The sequence below is a fragment of the Rhinolophus sinicus genome, linkage group LG03, assembly GCF_036562045.2.
Source record: "Rhinolophus sinicus isolate RSC01 linkage group LG03, ASM3656204v1, whole genome shotgun sequence".
Taxonomy (NCBI): domain Eukaryota; kingdom Metazoa; phylum Chordata; class Mammalia; order Chiroptera; family Rhinolophidae; genus Rhinolophus; species Rhinolophus sinicus.
In genome coordinates this window covers 76,527,102-76,544,975 of record NC_133753.1, presented here as the reverse complement: position 1 = coordinate 76,544,975, position 17,874 = coordinate 76,527,102, and the positions used below count along the sequence as shown (strand labels likewise).

At 34.4% G+C, this 17,874-nt stretch overlaps 1 long non-coding RNA gene across 1 annotated transcript in view; it reads left to right on the top strand.

The window, feature by feature from the left end:
* Positions 1-17,874, top strand: part of LOC141570618 (uncharacterized) — a 419,448-nt gene that overhangs the window by 175,246 nt on the left and 226,328 nt on the right. Inside the window, exons 5-6 of the long non-coding RNA XR_012494826.1 lie at positions 11,942-12,032; positions 15,467-15,518. This is a non-coding gene — a long non-coding RNA (uncharacterized LOC141570618). The remainder of the gene's footprint in view (positions 1-11,941; positions 12,033-15,466; positions 15,519-17,874) is intronic.

Genomic DNA, 17,874 nt, shown 5'->3' with positions numbered 1-17,874 from the left:
CAGGAGGTTATTTAAAATTTTAACAGAATCTTTCCACCACATTTAAAAATTAAGTTTTCACAGACTAATAGATACAGAGAACAAAACTGATGGATGCCAGAGGGAAGGGGAGTTGGGGAGTTGGCTGAAAAAGGTGAAAGGATTAAGAAATGCATATTGGTAATTACAAAAAAGTCACAGGGATATAAAGTATAGCATAGAGATTACAGTCAATAATGTTGTAACAACTGTATATGGCGCCAGGTGGATACTAAACTAATTGGGGGAATCACTTCATAAATTATATAAATGTCTAACCACAATGCTGTACACCTGAAACTGATACAAAATGATATTGAATGTCAACTGTAACTGCAAAAGAAATTTAGAAAAAAGAAAAATAATCCATGTTTATCTAGCCAAATGGACTAAATACTTTGAAATAATATGGTAAATACATTAGAAAATAACCTGGAATGTATAAGTGTAATTTGTTTTTGGATGAATTTATTTCCAATGAAAGTAATATATGTGAGACATGATCTGGAAGCGAGATTGTCATAATTTCAAAGCAAATATTTAAGAAAGTCAAATGTGTTCTCCAAGCAGATGTTCTTGTGACCCTAGAAATCCAAACTTGGTGCCTGGAAAGTATAACAAAGTCTTAAAATACTGTTAATTTTCTGAAACCAGAAAGAGTGAGCATTTATTTCTCGAGAGCCAGTTGTAAAACTTTCAGTGCATTAGCAGGCAAGTCAAGTATTAAAAAAAATAAAAATTCAGAAGTATCTTGAGTTGTAACTAATATGATGAGGTTATTTTCAAAATGCTAAGTAATCAGAGACATTTAATATAGGCTTAACAATAAGAAGTTGATACTTTGTGGGGCAAACCATAGTCAAGTCTTGGCAATTTCATATGGTTCATCCATAATACTTTTTCCAATGTGCGTGGCCTGAAAATTTTCTAAATTAATTTTTAGGGAAAGAGGAAATGCAGCACATATATGTATATTACCCTCTGATTGTCTTATATTTCTATGAAGTAATCCTATTGTTGTAATCTTTATTTCATTTCATCATTTGCAAAGTTCTTCCCTTTTAATATGAACTGGGGGATAGAGTTGTGTTTTAATAGGAATATTTATAACAGAATTCTAGATTGAAAGATATTGATTTATTGTACTTACATTTTTAAACCTACTAAAATTGTGCCTTTGGTGTATAGCCTCTTTTTTTTTTTTGTTCTTCTTGAAAGAGGGATACAAATATTCATAAAATAAGAATGTTGTTAAGAAAGAACACATGGGAAAATTGTTTTCTTTTAATCAAAAACAAGTTAAGCTAGAAACATTGATGGATGGATTTTTTTGGTAGCATTGCAAATGAGTTGACAGAACGTACATTCTGAGATAAAATATATTTAGAATTTACTAGAGGCTTTGATACAAGATAATGACATCTTAGCCATAGAATGAATTCACATTGCTTAGATACGAAAAAGGGTATAATGACTGAAAACCAGTCCTGGAATCACAGTAAAGTTAATAGTACCTTCTATTCCACATAGAGCACTTAACTTCTTCAAAACACTTTTACTTGCATTATCTCCTTTGATTCTGAACAGTTTATTTTTAAAAATAAAAATGCCATTTTTAGGTAACTCGTTTACAGTTCTTCAACCTGACACTGTACAAGCAAAACGAATTTACCTATGCATTCCATCCTATCGCAGTGGTTTATGAAAACAATAGACTTAATTTCACCATTTCTTCCTATTTCTCCAGTTCCCCCTTTAATTATGTAGGCAGTTTCCCCAGCCTTCCTTGTATTTAACCTATTTTTACATGCTGCTGTTTTGGTTTATAAGCTACAGAACTTTTTTGCGTGTATGTGTGGATTATGTGATCTTTTCTTGAACTCCTTTGTTTTCAGTTCCTTAATTTTCTATTTCCATTTCTTTTGTTCTTTTTGAAAACAATTAATGGCACCTTAAATTTCTGTGTTGTTCTACTTCATTAATTTTCTTAGCTGTTTCTCTATTCCTCTTAACTAAAGCTGCTTCTAATAGTCATGGCATATAATGATATTTTCTGACGCTGGCCCACGCTTTAACCTGGAGCATTATCAGTCAGTTTCAGTTTTCCACTGCTCTAGTCTCTGAAGAGAAGCATTATCTGTGGAAACTCCGTTTTCCTGTCTGTCCTTCCTCTTAGTCTTCTTATCTTGCACTCCCGCTTAACTGTATTTACTGAGCCAAAGTTAAAAGTCCAGATTTTCCATTGTCAGTTTTACTTCTGGTTTTTCGAGTTAGGTATGGCACTACCCTACCCTCTTGATGTGTTCTTGTTCTTGGACAATTGGCATGAACGTGTTCTGCCTTGTCCCACCCCTGGTTACAGAATGGTAATCCACCGTCAGTATTCTGAACACTTTCTGACTACACACGACATTCTCTGGAGTTCTTAAACCACGGTTTTGGCAAGTCTTCAGCTGTCCCTGACATCAGTTAAAAGTCTTCTCGACCTCTAAATCAAATCATTTGGCAGGCACTTTGCCCTGTGGTCTTATTTCCACAATCGTATTTCTTTCTCTCTCTCACCCACTGCTCCTCCCTCCTCTCCCCTCCTCCTTCCCGCTCCCTTCTGAAATCCAAACAAATCTGCCCCTTTTCCTAAGGCTGTTCCTATCTCACAAGGTCTTTATTACCATGGCGTTGTGTCCTCTGCTTTTGCTGCTTATTTCAGATTTTATTCATGAAATATCTTAACTCACTGGACTTATCAAAAATATTCTAAACAGCTCTAGTTTTTTTTTTTACCCCCTTCCTTGACACACTTTCAAATGTAAATCCAAATGCTCTGATAATGTGGAACTGTTAGCAAAATTCCTTGCTCCTGGGAATTTGAAGTAGGTTAAATATATCCTTTGAGTTCCTCTATTAGGTCCCCACCATCTACTGCTTTTCTCTGTAGATGTTATAATCCCTTGTATATATATATATATATATATATATATATATATATATATATATACATAATCCCCATTATACTTTTTCATATGTACACTACTATTTTCCTCTTAATGTATCTTTTTCCCCCACTTCTATTTGATTCCTCTGCCAAGGTCAGCAGTGATTTCCTAATAACCCAATACAGTGAGTGATAGTCAGTTCCCATTTTACTTGACCTTTGGGTCCTCTTGACCACTCTCTTCAAAAAATTGCCACTCTTCCATTTCTATACTCCCTACTTCTCTGATCATTATTTTCTATTCTTTTTTGTTAGGTTATTTTTCTCAATGGGTCCCTTAAATGATAATATTGACTATGATTTCTTATCTCTTTTCTTCTCACCTTATAATCCTTGGGCTACCTTGCCCCAATGGTTTTAACTATCACCAATGGATTGACACTTTCAAAATATTGATCTCAACCTGCTCCAGACCCAGCCATACAACTCTCGTGTGTATGTGTGTGTGTGTGTGTGTGTATGTGTGTACGTGTACATGTACTTTTCAAGTTCGAAATCTTCACATTTAGAATTGAACTCATATCTCTTTAAATTTTTTTCTCCTCTTTGTACCTTATCTTGGTGAATACCAAAAATTTATCAGCCCATTTATTCCAGGTTAGAGTTTTTTTTGTGTTTTTTTGCCTTTTTTATGTTTATATGTAATAAATAATATTTACCAGTTTCTTTTATTCTACAGCATAAATAGCTCCTTAAAAATGTTTCTTCCTTTTCAACTTCCTGGTTAATTAGTTCCAAGTTTAGTCAGTTCTTTTATGGACTATTGAGATAGTCTTTTTACTGATTTCCCTGATACCTATTATTCTCCTCTAATCCATTGTCCAGTTCCCTTCCTGCAGCAATTCTCAGTAGCTCCTCACTGCTATTTTATGAGTGCCCTAGGCAATACTTATACAGGCAGTTGTAGCAAGGTACACTTAGACAAGTGTTTAAAACCGATTATAAAACTTGTCTACTCAAAATTAACTCTGGTTCTGAAAGTACTGACAACACCTGGGAACTTGTTAGAAACACAGAATCTCACACTTTGCTCCAGACTTCTTAAATCATATTCTGCATTGTAATTAGATCCCCAATTGATGCACAAGCACATTAAAGTTTGAGAAACACTCCGTGGCAATTATGTTCCAAACTGTGCCACTCTGGGTGTATTGTGAGTTATGGAGGTACCTGAGTATTCTTATCTGTTCTGGAAAATCCAGGGAAACCCATTCAGTTTGTCCCCATACTCCCTCTCCTTATCTCACTTGCATTCTAAATTCTTCCTCTGGCTCATTGAGATTGTTTTTCCCAAACAATCTATTGGTCTGCAACAGATTCTTCACTTATTGTAAACTAGAAAAAAACGCTTGCAGCTTTTAAATTATATTTGATTTTTTGTTTTGCTTTTTACTTTTTAGGTTTCAGATAAACGTAGTTTGAGCCTAAGCATAAAGCTCAAAATACAATGTATTTTATTGATATTTATGTTCAACATACTGCCATAAAATTTTCCTATAAAGGACAAATCTTAGGTGAAATTTATTTTTAAATTTCTTAATATAATGAAGCCTGAAATTTTTGTGCATGTGTCGCCATAGTAGTCACTGAATTTGATTCTTCTGATGCATAAGATACTTCCTGATTCTATAAGTGGACTTTCGGACATACTGGTGTGAAACTTTTTTGATGGGGACCCATGCTTTATGTTTTCACAATCCCTCTAGGGGATTTTGCTGCATCATATAGTTTGAGAATCACTAGTTTGTCTAAAACAATTACTTGGGTTCCATTGTCCTTGCTAGTGATTAATTTAGACATAAACATGATATACAGATATTCTTGTTCTTATAAAATAATGAGCCAGAAGGAATAAACCCTTTTTCATGGCTGGGTATTGATATGTTGCAAAAGATTCCATGTGTCTGTCTGTCTGTCTGTCTGTCTGTCTATCTATCTATCTATCTATCTATCTATCTATCTGGCCACCATCAGGCAGAATAACATTTATGCTGAAGCTTATTGAGCTGAAAAATCATAGCTACATAGCTTTTTGATGATGTCATTGAGTCAGTGAATAAACCAGCCCTGGAATGCTACTTGCTCTGCATTTCTTGTTGGAGTAAATAATAAATACTCTTATTATATAAGCCAATTTTAGATGGCTTTTCTGTTATCTACAGTTGAAAATATCTAAACTTATACAATATAAGTTTCTTTTATAGTCAATAATAAAATAATAGATGCTATTTTAAAATCACTGATGCATAAGAACATTTTTATGGAGTTTTTTACCTAGCCTGTCCACACAGATAATATTTGCAGTCAGCCAGTGCACAGCAGTCTGTAGGTTTTATTAAGATAAACACCCTGCAATTTAAACAGTATATCAGGAGCTAAAAATAAAAACACTTACCATAAAGTGAATGAGATTAGCCACCTGTGAAAAGCTTCTTAATCATAAAAAGGCCATAAAATATTTCATATCTGTGATTAGATTAGAGTAGCGGTCCTTCTTTAATCTCATGAGGGACTTAAAATATGTCTGTGAAAAAAAGCCACAATAGAAGTGTAATTAATAAAAATATAACCTATAATGAAAGCATGTCCATTATATGGGAGTGTTTTAATGATAGGAGATTTTGTTAAGTAATAAGCAACATTGGAAATGGATAGTAAGACCTGATCAGCACTCATTCAACACTATATCTGATCAACACTACTGTTAAAAGCTCTAGGCTTTACCATAGATGGGATCAAATAGCAGGCAAAACTGTTAGGCTCCCTTTGTTCTGACTTCACACATGCATAACTAAACTACTTTATAATTCAAATTTGGTTTTTTTCAGGTGTCTTAATTTTGAGATAATAGTGTCATAGAAAACAAATCGATGCATTTTGGTAACTAGAGATAAATATCCCATATTTTCAGTTAAAAAAGTGTAGCATTTGGGTGGATGAATCAGTTTTTGGAGTATGGTTAATGTGACTCACCTCATGGTGATAAAACGTAGCTTCTGTGATGCAAAACTGAGAATCAAACTTAGATTGTATGGTGCCCCAACTGCCACAAACACTTGATGAAGTAGTTTTTCTTTCTCGCTTGCTAATTATTTTAACTACCTGAGTATCATAGCTACTCTATAATTTTATTTCTAGTGGAGGTTCTGTGACTGTATGAGAGCAGGTTCCTAGTTTTTAAAGACAGAAACAAGAAATAATTTCCTTTTGTAAGTAGGGGCATCATACTGCTGCAACTGCTTCTGTGAATTCTTTATACTTTATTTCTCTTTTTGCTCCTTCAGACATCAAGGGATCAAATTATTATAAACAAAAATTTTCAGGTATTTGCTAGACACTTTTTTGATTGGTTGTAATAAAATATGAAAATCAGTATGATGATAAACAGCATCATGCTTTTCAAATAACATGAATAGCAAATAGTTTATACACAATCTAGCTCATTATTCCCCCAAAAGTATTTATATGTAAGATACTGCTGTGAATATGCGAGATATGTTGTAGAGTTTGCCCTGTATTTAAAGGTCTGAAAACTAATATTCCAGTGAACACACATGGAAAGTCTCAGTGACACTGAATGAAACCTTATTTTCTCCTTGTATTCCTATGGACGATTCTGAGAATTGTATGTAAAGTTCAGCTGCCATTTCAATATCAAGGGAAAAAATGTGTTCTTCATATGGGAGAATGGAATTCACTATTCTTTTGCTCACAAAATTCATTGCAGTGTACCTAAAAAAAACTTAAAATCTTAATGGCCATTATGACACTTTTTGATAGACTTTCACTATATTGTGGAGAAGGGAAGATTTTTTTTTTTGACTCTTTTTCTGGAAGTGATTTGATTAAGCAGGGAAAAAGAATGAGAGAGTTTTGACACCTCATCCCCTATTCTATTAACCAAACTACATAATCCTCTCTTTTGCTCAGTTTGATTTTCCTTTATTGAATTTTGCTTTCTGCAATGTTCTCATTTCCTTTATTAGATTAAATCAGATTGTTCTTACCCATCCAACATTATCCCTTTGGGAGAGCAACATTCTGTCTCCCGAGAGAAAAATGTAAAGAAAAATCTACTTAGAGAAGATTACTCAGCTACTGTTATTATGCGTTTCCAATTTCCTTTTTACTTTACAGAGTAAGTCTGACTCATTCCCTGATGGCAAACTTTCCTCCCCTCTCCTGTGTAACAAGGATGAGGACAGGTCATCTATAATACATGACTCCTAATGTAAAGTGCAGAACCTCAGGATGGATATGACATGTTATAGATGATAGGTCACAGAAACTCTTAGGTTATTGCCAGTGCTTGCAGCTACTACTGCAGTTTGAAACCACAACACTGTCTTATTGAACCAAGAATTATTTAGGAAATTCTATTAGACCATTCAAATGACACCCAAGTGATGCTCTGTTGGTGATTATGATGGAACTGACAAAAATCTGTCAGAACAAGGGTGTGAGAACAGAGCAACTTTATCTGTACTGCTTTGCATTCTGTTTCACTTCTGCAGAGATTGAAGAGAAAGCTTAAGATACACAACCTCAGTGGAAATTAGGTTTCTGTTCTTTACAAACTGCCGCTTAAACCTCTACATAGATATTTCCATGGAATTTCTTTTTTTTTAAGTTTTCAAAGTTGCTGAGAAGCAGTTTATTTCTTCATTGTGGTACCAAAAATGTTTTTAAAATGTGTATTCTTGTCCGATGTAGAATAAGTATACGGAGAAACTAATGAATTGTGGATCTAAAGTGTGTGTGTGTGTGTGTGTGTGTGTGTGTGTGTTTTCTAACCCAACATCTTAAATTCTCTTGAGGTCACCCTGTCAGCTTCAGTTCTGTGGCCTGGATTTAGTTGAATCAATCCTAATTGCAATTCTGTACAGGTCTGGTCCTCTGTGGAGATTGCAGATGAATGACAGTGCAGTGGCAGGAAAGATAAATATGCTGGCAAATAAGATCCTGGCTCTCCACAGAGGATGGAATAAATTACTTTACCAATAGAGTGGAGGTAATAGTATGTTGGAGAGAGAAAGTGAAATCGAAGCCAGTTTAATACTAGGTTTGTTAAAGTTTAAAATAAAGCATTTTAAGCTTATGTAAAATACTGATGGTGATTCATATCTGTTTAGAACACATTCCATTGCTCTCTATCATGAAAAATAATGGCATGCACTAATTTTGTTTATGCAGATGACAGCCTGGATAATTTTAATTCATGTAGCATTCTCTGGTAGCTGAAGGATGGTGGTAACTGCGGTGTAGCATATTGATTAGTAATTTGATAAATACACAAAATGGCACATTGAGCTTTAGGTGCTTCATGCAAAATGTATTTAAGTGACCTTGACTAATTAGAGTGCATAGCTGCCAGGCAGTACCATATGAACAAGAGCCCGTTTTTTTGGTCTAGAGATTTATGGTAGGTTTATGACAGAGATTAGGAAGAGATCTGCACACAAACACCAACACTTCCATCAAGAAAGTAGACTTAGAATACATCATCAGGGGAAAAATCCTTGTTTTTCATTGTGAGAATTTTTATCCTTACCCTATAAAATTATTTCAATGATTTTATGTTTGAAGCGTAGTTCACACATTTTTAACTGGCTCCAAGATAATGTATAAACATATGTGTTTTACTGGGATTAAATGATCAGGCAAAGATTTTAAAGCAATCTTACTTTTTTTTATATTATACTTAAAGATGAATATAAAGTTATCATATTAATTATTTACCGCTTTACATTTTACAGCTTCATGAACTGTGAACAAAATAATATGTTATCCTCATAGAGTATATTTCTACAGTTTTCCATCACTGATTATGTTAGGTGTCCTATAATTATATCTTAAATTAAACATTCTAATTAAGCTTTATGGATAAAGTTTAGATTTTCACTGTAGTCTTATGGAGAAGCTAGTAGCTAAAAGTGAAGTGCTCTGAGAATCTATGGATATAACTCAAAAGTTTCTTAAAACAAAAAAGCCTTCCTGTTTCACTTGGCTATACATTTTATGACAACACTGGATAATAAATTAAATAACATATCCTTCACAGGTGGCTCCGTTTTTATCCCCAGCCATATATCTAGGCATATCTTTGAAGCATATTATTCTTGCAAAACATAGTGCAAAGTTTTGGAAGCAAAGTAAGCAAGGATTAAGGATTGAGATTTCTGTATAAATGTTTAAAATCTCTGAATTAAGTTGAGGTCCAAGTGAATTGTCCTTAACAGTATAGGTGCACCTCCAATTGTGTTGGGCTTCTTCAGGATGCATTTCAGTTGCTCTGAAAGAGCTCAAGCACAACTGACCAGTTGTTTTCCATTTCGGTGCCCTACTCATGTATAGGAGAAATTTTGCAGGCACACTTCAATTTGGCGTGGACTATGCACAGCACAAAGAAGAGATGTGTATTAAACCCTTCAGTAATTTAGCTCAAATGCAGTATCTTTTTTCCCCAACTATTAAATGTCAGTTAAATTCGACGATTCACTCAAAGCATCTCTAAATGAATTTAGGTTGTGTCAAATACAAGCTTCTCTGACTCTCCAAAATCACACTTCTCCTCACGTAGTTGCTTAACAACTTCAGAGAGCTGCCAGAGACTATTTCAATTTGCTTTTCATTGTGAGAGGTATGATTTTTGAAAGAATAGATTTCTAAAATGACTTTTCAAAAGCCTTAAGAAAAAATCTTCTAGGAGACTGACATTCTCCTTTTTTCATCCTATTCGCTGTAATAATTATTGAATCTTTTAAAACTAGAAAATACTTAAAATCTCAGTACAGCCTAAATCTCTGGTAATACATGATAAGTTTTGAATATTGATGGGAAAAGATTGCTATTACTCTAAACACTTCACATATATATGCATATATTATATCTATCTGACATGTATTACTATATCTATCTGTTATACAAGTATACACACAAACAGGCATATCTTGTTTTGTTGTGCTTCACTTTATTGCACTTCACAGAGGTTGCATTTTTTACAAATTGAAGGCAAGACCCTCCACTAACAAAAATATTATGACTCGCATTATTGTCATACTAGCTTTATTGAGATAGTCTGGAACCAAACCTGCAGTAGCTGCGAGATATGCATATATACAAGGTGTGGTCAAAAGATATGGTGAATGTTTAAATAAAAAAAATATATTATAGTAAAAGACATATTGCCATTAATTCCCCTCAAAACACTCCCTCTCACTTTGAACACACTTATGCCATTGTTCTTGCCACTTTCTGAAGCAGTTCTGATTACACCTCATATATATATGTGTGTGTATATATATATATATATATATATATATATATATATATATCATCTATAGCAATATCTATATCTATCTACCTCTATCTATATCTGTGAGTATATCTATATCTATAAATATGAACATATATGTATATATTTATATATGCTGTGTAACAACATTTCAATGACAGACCGCATATATGATGGTGGTACCGTAAGTTTATAATGGAGCTGAAATAGTCCTATCTCCTAGTAACACCATAGTCATCATAAGGTGTAGTGCACCATATTACTCATATGTTTGTGGTGATGCTGGTATAGCAAACCTACTACACTATCAGTAGTATAAAATTATATCACATATAGTTATATGCAGCACGTAATACTTGATGATGATAATAAACGACAATGTTACTGGTTTATGTATTTACTATACTACACTTTTTATCATTATTTTAGAGTGTACTCTTTCTATTTATAAAAAAAAAAATTGCTGTAAAGCAATATGCTGTGTTACGTAGGTAGGCAGTAGACTCATACATCTTGTGTTTACCAAGTCTCTTAATTGCATCATTTTCTCTTGTGCTTGATTTAATCTTGTGTTGTTTTATACAGTAACACACTGTACAGGTTTATAGCCTACGACCAATGACCAATAGGCTCTACCATATAACCTAGGTGTGTAGTAGGGTATAACACCTAGGTTTGTGTAATCGCACTCTATGATGTTCATACAAAGAGAAAAATCACCTAACAACGCTTTTCTCAGAATGTATCCCTATCATTAAGCAGAGCATGACTTTATATGTGTGCGTGCATACACACAAATCTTGATTTAAGAAAACACACACACACACACACACACACAAACAAATCTTGATTTAAGAAAACATACAGGAATTATATGCAATAACATTTTTTTGGGACTAATAATTATCCAGGTTTTCTACCATGTTTGTAACTTTAAAATATAGTGTCAGACATATAATCACTTGTGAAAAGCAGTATTGTTTGGGTTAAAAGTAATATCATAACAAAATCATGCAACTGTTGTGATAGTCATGAAAGTGAAAATCTTGAGAAATTTAATTAGCGATTAAAAAAAAAAAAGGTCGTGTAAAGAAAAACTGAGATTGAGTTGTCTATGAAGGTGAAGGTAATTTAGTATCTGCCATAAACAAAGAGCATATCAAGATGATGATGTCCACGTTAAGTCCATCCGTAAAAAGTTCTCAGCTAGAGGCCAAAGTCTCAGTCAGTCTAGCCAAAGTCTCTCCTGCCCCCGATTTAAGCAGAAAAATCTTTGCAGAATTAATGATTAAACAAAATCATCTAGTTAGGTATTCTAGTTACGTCATTGTATACAATGTTAGGCAACCTACGAAGAGTCAATACATCAGTCTTTAATATATTGACTGAGGTCCATCCACTAAATGTATCAGCAGCAAGTACAGCGCTTGTGATAAATGCAGATTCCTGCTTTACGTTAGCCTTCTGACTCAGGATCTCTGGGGGCAGAGCCCCAGAATCTCTATTTCTAAAGAGCACCCTGAGTGAGTCTGATGTACTGTAATATTTGAGATCCACACAATAAATACTTATTATATGAGCAATTTCAATTTAGAAGATAACGTAAAGAACAGATTATCTCTATTGATTCTTTCCAGCACCATCATTTTTGAGGGATCAAGACAGCATTACTGAAAACTGTAAAACGGAAGAGGAATGGCTAACATTTTCCCAAAGCAGTTGAAGAAGGTAAGCTAATATAAAACAATGAAATTTTCTCCAGTAAAAAAAAAAAAAGGATTATATTTTAATTCGTTCTGACAGAAGTCTGTAAAGGTCCACTTCCTTTGAATTTGAGAAAAGTAATAGTTCATATCAATTTTGTACACCATTTTAGTTCCCCCTTTACAAGTTGCTATCACAGAGAACTGGACTTGAAAGGAGGTGCTGGATATAAATGCCTTAATTAAAAGAAAAATGTAAAATACAACTTTCCTGTGGGGACAGAGCCAGAAGTGCAGTTTCCAGGCTCTCGCCCTCACGTGGAAAGGTGCTGGCTCAGGTAGTAAATGGCCATCAACTGTGATTGGATGGCCATCAGCTGTGGCTAGTTGACCGTCAGCTGTAACCAGTGAGCCATTGGCCACTAATATAACTGCTGTGGCTACACTAGCAGCAAATGGAGGCTAGCAAGAAGATGGTGGCTGGCAAGTGCGGATTGTAGTTAGGACGGTGGGTTGAGGACAGTGTGGCTCCTACTTCCTGTGTCTCCAACCCAGCCACCAGCGAGAATATAGTGGTGTGACTCCCCTATCTGTGGCTCCGTGGGTGTTCCTTTTTGGCCTCACCATATCCTGTGTTCTTATGTGGGGAGCGGGAGCTGAGACCCTGCATGACACCTTGCATGACATTCCCATATTGAAATTACCAAAAAGAATCCATTCACATATCTTGTCTTACCTATAAAGAACATGAATTTGGTGGTAGTTATGCTTTAAGCAGACATTAGAAAAAATAATTTAAAAATGACTAATCTGTGCTGGATTTATTCCTGTTTGCTCTGACGTATTTATGACCATATAAAAAGGAATGGAAAGGGAGGAGGCAGAGTACTTTTAGAAATGTCTTTGTTCTCTGATTCTTTCTCTATTCTCTCCTATCAGGACCGTATTCATTTGCATAGCTTCAGCCATAACCTCTATACAGATACTCTCCAATCTACATCTACAATCTCATTCTCTCCTGAGAGATGGTACCATATCCCCAAAGAACATGAGGCATTTCCACTTGACTTTATTTCAAATTCAATATGTCTAAAACAAGACTCATGACCTTCTCTCCCAAAGTGACATCCACTCTTGGCTTGCCTATTTCTCTTAATGACAGCACTATTCTTCAAAGCGTACAACCTCTAAATCTTGGACTAAGCTTTGTGTTTTCTTCTCCTGACCAACCCCCACCAATCCCCAATATAATTAATCACTGCTTCCTGATGATTTTTTCTTAGTTCCTCTAGCATTTGTGTTTTACTCTCAAGGCCTCCATTTCTGACCCTATTTCAGGTCTTCGTCATCTCTTACTTGAACTACTATTATACCTCCCGTATTAAGGTTTTCTTATAGAATTAAGGACTTGATCAGAATTTTGAAGAAAGGAGCATGAATATATTTTAATGAGAAATGTGTATGTTTGTACATACGTAGATATAGGTATACCTAATTAAATACTCCATAGCTATTATACGCGTATGTATGTACCTGTGTGTACATATGTGTTTGTTTGTATATGAGTCAGCCTTGCCTCCCTTTTTCCTTTCACCTGCCAGGTCAGTTCTCTTTGAGTTCCTATAAGTTCATAACTTATTATCCAACATTTTTGCTGTTACCACCCATCTGTATTACCATCTCTCATTTCAACTGCAGTAATATTCTTCTTAATGGTTTTCCATGCTTCCATACTTGCAATTATAATCACATTTCCATATAAGAAACATAATGATTCTATCCTGCATCAAAATCCCATTGGCTTTTAAAATGAAATACATTTTTGTCTTTATCTGCAATTTGCTACATGATTTCCTCTTTTCTCCATCTTGCTTGACCTCATGTCAAGTCTCTCTCCCTTGATCATTTTTATAGCCATACTGGCCTTTTTTTTTTTTTTTTTTTTGGCCTTTTTGAGCCCAGCAGACTCATTTTCACACTAGAAACTGAAAAGACCCTCCAGAGATGTTTGCACGATTTGACTACTTCTTGGTACTCAGTTCTTGCCTCAACTGATGCTTCTTCAAGACATTTTTAATGACCATCTTTTCTAAAATAGTCAATCCTGCCCCTAAAATCACTCTATATTCCATTTCCTGGTTTTATATTTTTGTAGCACTTACCACTGGTGAAAATTAATTACTTTGGGCCTGACCGGTGACTCTGGTGGTTGGAGCGTGGTGCTCCTAACGCAGAGATCTCTGGCTCTATTCCCACATGGGTCAGTGAGCTGCGCCCTCTACAGCTAAGATTGTGAACAACAGCTCTCCCTGGAGCTGGGCTGCCATGAGCAGCTGGAGGTTGGCGTGAGCTGCTGTGTGCTGCATTGGGCTACCCTGTGCTGCCAGGAGCGGCCGGCAGCTCATGAGAGCTGCTCATAAGCTGCTGTGAGCAGCCAACCAATGACCGGTGATCGACTGCATCAGCCCTCAGGGGAGTGCAAGGCTCATAATACCAGCATGGGCCAGGAAGCTGTGTCCTACACAACTAGACTGAGAAACAAAATCTTGAAGCGGAGTGGGGGGGAGGCCAATCAACCCTCTGTGTCTGTGGGATTTGAATCTATGGATTCAACCAACTACAGACTGAAAATATTCAGAGAAAAATAATCCAGAAAGTTCCAAAAAGCGAAACTTGAATTTGCCACCCATTGAGCACTCTTCTCTACACAAAGTGATGTGGAGGCATACTGTGTTATAGTTTATATGCAAATATAGGTTATATGCAAATACTACACCTTTTTATATAAGGGACTTAGGCTTCCATGAATTTTGGTACCCGTGGGCCGTCTGAAACCAACGCCCCTGCAGATACAGAGGAACAACTGTATCATCATCAGCAGCAGCAACATCTGTCTCTCCAAACTTAAATATTTAAGTTCCAAGAAAGGGAGGCATCAGTGCTTAGAGCAACACTTGACATGTACTACTAGGCATGTGAAAGCAGGAGTTTTCATTGAGCAAATTAAAAAGAAGGATGGATATTGTCAGGACTAGTTAGACCTATGAGATCTACTCTTTGTATGAAGAGTCTCCCTGTATTCTTAATGCAATGTTTGATTTTATAAAAGGACTTTTTATGCCTTTTAAATCCAGGTTAGTTAGAGCTGTCTTTATACAAGGTGAATTTCTTGGCTCATGTGGCATAACAAAAACATTCTCCAACTAAAAAAGATGAATAATTTCTAAATGCCATATTAAAAAAGCCTTTCTCTAGAGTAATTATTTCAGGAAATGTAACTAAATATTAAATGTGAACACTTTAATATTCTTATTCAGATAGAGGAGTACATTGTATCTATTAGTAATAACACAATTATATAGTAATATGTGCCAAACATTCTTTTAATAACTTTATGTATATTAACTCATTTGTCTCCATGACTCTTGAGGAAATTACTATGACTCTTTTGTTTTACAGATGAGGAATTGATATACAGAGAAGTTCAGTAACTTGCCCCAGGATACAACTGGTAAGTGCAAATGCTTTTAGAATCTGTATGTTTAGCACATGACTTTCTATTCTTAAACCAAAATAGGGCAAAATTAAAAGAGAACAGGATTAGATTATGAGAAAGAAAAATACCAATAAGACAGAAACTAAAATTTGAGGCAGTAAATAGCAGACTAACAATACACAAATAAACTTGGGAAACATTTCTGGAATACGTAGAAAATGGAGAAAAAAATAGTGGAAAAAATATATTTGAGATAGTAGACAACAGAGAACAAATCATGATGATACCATCATAAATATTAGCTATTATAGTATAAAGAAAGTGAGCATATGAAATAGGAATTATAATTAAAATAATATTAATAGACAAAGACTACAATTAACCATATTCTAAATCTCACAAAGACCATGTAGATTCCAAACAGGGTTCACTGTGTTACAAGGTAACTAAAAGAAAAAGAATACACACAGACACATAATCAAAAATAAAGACTTCTAAAAAATTCTGAATCAAAAAAAATTTACTTAAAGGAAAATAAAGATAGAACTATTTAAAACAATGAATGACAAAGATGAAACACTGTTTTCATAGCTTTAAGTGAAAAATAATTGTGATCTAAGACTTTTTCCCGTCCAGCTCAGCTACCATAAACATACCAGAAGTAAAACATAACATACCAGAAGTTATGTTTTAAAAAAAGTCTCAAAAGATGTTTATGTTGTGACACTGATTGACAAATTAGAATAACTCAAGAATAAAGGTAGCAAAGATGTAAGAAAACTGATGAAATTTGAAATTAATTAAAGAAAATTGAAATTAATTAAAAATATGACTACTTGATTAATACCATTAAGACCTAATTAAAAATATATGGATGCTGATAAGCATAAAACATCTAATACCTTACAAAATATTTAATATAAACACATTTAAAATTACAAACATACTTTGTTTAAATATGTTCAAGCATATTCTCATTTTTGGCTTGGAAATATGATTTCGTCATCTGACCAAATATATCTTCAGTTCTTATGAAATTTACAACAAAATCTGTCTTGCCTTATATTATTCTATAATTATACTTTTTGCACTGTGTACTATTAAAAATATATTTGATCCACAGATATTTTTATGTATTTTAGCGTACTACAAATAACAGGATATCATGACAATATGGTCTAGACAATGATTTATTTTTCCTTGGTGCAAGAAACCAGGAGGTAGTGGTTCTAGAGTAGGGTTAGGGGTTCAATGCCATCAGGACTTAGGATCCTACGGTGTGTAAAAGTATAGGCCTTCATATATTCATAACTTGGCCCCAATTCTATCTAGATGTGTGGACCTGGTCAGATTATTTAACCCCTCTGAACTTCAGTTTCCTCATTTCTATAATTAGGATAATGACAGTACTCCCTTAAGGTTTTTGTAAAGAGGAATGATAAAATGTCTGGTACATAGTAAGCAAGTGAAAAGTGATAGCTGTTACTATTGTCGTTAATATTATTGTTATTACTATGTAAATATATTGCTGAACTGAAGATTCCTAATTAGTGAATGATGTAATAATGACCAAATAAGAAAACAAAACATTTAAATCATTGATTTAAATTTGAGAAATATTGAAAGTTATAGCTTAGTTTCAAATATGTACTATTAGAGATGTATAAGTAAACTGAATGGAACGGTATGAAATAATGAAAATCAGAGTGAACATTGTTATTTAACCCTGTAATTAAATTATAAGTGGAGAGAGAAAACATTTTTTATTAATTATCAGATAAGGTTAATTAAATCAAAATTAATGAAGTCAATTGCTTTAAAGATGCTTAAATGGTGAAGAATAATAAATCACAGTAATGCAGAGAAGTCTAAACCAATGAAGTATAGTACCTGACTTAGCTGCTCGGGGTGATAGCTCACAACCATATTCTTTCCTTTAATGCTACTTGATCAAAGTTTCTCATGTGACTCTTTCAAATCTTGCCATATTTCAACCTTCTAGTAAATAGACATTAGTCCCCCTAGACAGAGCCTTCTTGTTACCTTTAGAATAACAATTCTACTCTTTCTTAGTAATAGAATTCTGACTTATTCTAAGAAGCTGGACAATTTTCCAGCTTCTCTTGTAATTCAAGGGGGACAGTAAAATATGAATAGAAATTATTGGATGATACTCTAATGAAAGCTTACTGAGAGTAGTACCACACAGTTGGCGTATATCTTATTTTATTATCCTCCCCAACCTGTTAGTGCTCAGAATTCAGACAGGATTTCTGGAATTCAGTACTCATCTAAGACTATTATCCTGTATTGAGAAGAAACTTCCTGGGCTAAGAATGACAGAGCATAAAGACAGCAGGAGGTTCTATCT